The following is a 2938-nucleotide window of genomic DNA, read 5'->3' on the forward strand; positions in this document are numbered from 1 at the left end:
CCCTGCTTGCTCATTGTAGTCATTGTCTGATAAAAGCCACTTCTGACATCAGGAGGAGGTGGTGTGGCAGGCTTCACGCCCCCGTGCGATCAGGGGAATCCTCGGGCCATGCCATCCCCTGAGCCAGCCAATTGGCTGGCTCGTGGTGTGTGGCTTGCCTCATTTAAGGCGGGCGCGGCCCTAGGATCTCCCTCTTTGGTCCGCGCAACTGATGTGGTTTCCCACTCACCCTGTGTCTTGTGAGTGGCAGGGGCTGGCGGCGGTGGAGGGATGATGAGCAGTGCGCAAAAGGGCTCTGGATAGGGGCTGCTTAAAAATGGCGGCCAATCAAGTGCTGCTGCTGCTGGCACCAACAAAGCCCAGCCCTCTTCCTCCTCTAGGCAGGGCGGGGAGAAGCCAGGAAGAGAGAGGGAGGAGGCGCTGCCGCCGCTGCTGCCGCCACTGTGTGAAGGAGAAGGAGGGAGAGGGAAATAATGTGCATGCTGGCGATCCACGCAGTGATTCCCGGACCATCCACAGGCCAGATCCAGAAGGCAATTGGGCCTGATCTGGCTTGCGGGCCTTAGTTTACCTACCCATGCTCCAAGGTGATTTACATGGTTCTTCTCCTTACTTCTTTATCCTCACACAACAACCCTCTGAGCTAGATTCGGCTGAGAGACAGTGGCTGGGCCCAGGACCACGCTGTGAGATTTATGGTTCATCTCCCAGGTCCTAGTCCAACAGTCCAACCACTATGGTACCTTGGCTTCAGTCACCTGGAGACCTCTTGAGCTTCTCTTAACCTGGCAGGTGGTAAAGGGGGCTCACCTTATCTCTGATGGCTTATGGGGCTGGAAATGGGTCACTAGATCAGGTCCTTGGTAGGACTACCTGATTTCCTCCTGGAGGGATCAGCAAATTGCCTCCTACCATTGGCTGCTTCTCACCCCTTCGGGATCTCAGCTTCCACTACTCCATCCCTACCTTGTCCCTCTGCTGTCCTTCCGGTGTTGGAAGAAGTGCGCTGAGCTGTTACTTTTTTCATGCAAGACAAATAGTCTACGACTGGCCTACAGCCCCTCCCACAAGTGTGACTACTGGCAAAGGCATGGGGGAGAGTGGGGAGGGATGGCACACCTGGGCATGTGGGCTCTTGGACTTGGTTATGGCGCAGAATTGGATCCACCCACTTATCTGCCACTGAAAGTTACTTGCCCCCCAAGTAGACCAGAAGCAAAACTATAGCAGGCATGAGAGCAGCAAGAGGCTGCACACTAGTGTGACACTGTGGCCCCATAAAGACTGCCCTCCACTAAGCAGGTGTTTAGGATTTTTTCTAGTACAGGAACATAATGTCAGCAGCCTTATAAGTAAGTATTCATCAACTCTGAATTGTAAGAAAGCAGCCAGTGACTAAAGAAAGGTGCACTCTGATCCTGAAAGGGTGTAGAAGATTGACTGTGGTTACCTAAATTTGTGGGAGAAGAACTCTGCCTACCATGTGTTTTTAGACACAGAGGCGTTTCATATATTCAAAGCTTTGAAAAAGGTTGTTTGTGGGTACTCGAAAGAGAATATGAAGAACCTGCAACAAAATGCTGCAGTATGGTGGGCTCCTGTTCAGAATGCCAGCCAGCCAGCCAAACTCTTTTTCCAAGATTCTCCCTTTCAATTCTCCTCCACCCCTCCGAAACAGGCAGTCAGCGCTGCATACCCACTATGCATGCTCAGTCCTTACCAAAATGATTTTAGTCTCAACCCCCAAACTTGTTTTTTTTGTACTACAAACCTTGGGATTTCCTCAAACTTGCAGATTACTTCCCTATTGTGCATAGGCGATGCTATTTTGGTTACATAAAGTTTCACACTTGAAGAATGACTTCGCTATTAGTACATATTATAGGATCTGGCTGGGACTCACATCACAAAAAATAACAATTATTTATGGAGCCTTGCATTTTTTCATAAAGCTAAGATACCACCACACTGTAGGTCATGTGCTGCTGTATAGGTTTATTGGAAAATACAGAAATTAATCCAAGAGAAACGCAAACCACGGGGACAGCAGGAGGAATAATCAGCACTGTCCCCACCTCTACTTGTACACTGAATAAAGGAATGCAACTGCAAATCAGTGCAGCTAGCTGTGGTAAGCTGAAAAACGACAGTTTTTGCATGTGTGTAGTTGCCCCATTGGAGTGCATGAAATGGTCTGAAGGAGTTAGCCACCACTTAGAATTCATCTATCCAAGAGATCCCCACATAATCAAATCCCTGCTTATTGCAAAAAGCAATTGTTTACATACTCTGCTCTCGAGGAACCTCAGAGTTCCCCACAAGCTTATCAAAAGCTTTTTTCTTTGCTTTTTTTTTTTAGCTGATTGGTAATGGTGGAAAACAGCTTGCCCACCAGGACCAAGTCAGCAAAGAAGTTTTGGGTGGGTGTGTTCTGCCTTTTACTGTCAGTTGGGATCTTGTGAGCAGTAGGGGGAAAAGATGTGCTTCCCTGCTGGAAGGCAAAAAAACCCCACAAAAGCTGAGTGCATAATACTAGCATGCACTGTGCATATTTGACACAGTCCACATATATTTTGAACTAGGTGACTGGGATGGAATAGTTTTAATTGGTCTCAGGTGCTCTACCCCGCCCGCCCCACACCCAAAGTTCAATTCTTCCCATTTCTACATCAGTCTACAACCCTTAAAAAAAAACAAAAAAGACCACCTGAAAATTAAGGTGCATTTTCATCTGCATTTCACCTAATATATAACCCCAAGGAATGAAGTTTTGTGTGCACTTTCCTATAACACATGCTTTGTTGCATGCTTTGGGGTGTCATTTGTGTTGGAGAACAACATATCAAGACTCGGAGAAGTGCAAATTTTAAGGACATCTGTGTTTTGATTCACATGTTGCTTCAAGAACTGTGAATTAGGTAGGTTTGCATTTTAATGT

This window comes from Podarcis tiliguerta, assembly GCF_965153285.1.
Source record: "Podarcis tiliguerta genome assembly, chromosome: 2".
Lineage (NCBI taxonomy): Eukaryota > Metazoa > Chordata > Lepidosauria > Squamata > Lacertidae > Podarcis > Podarcis tiliguerta.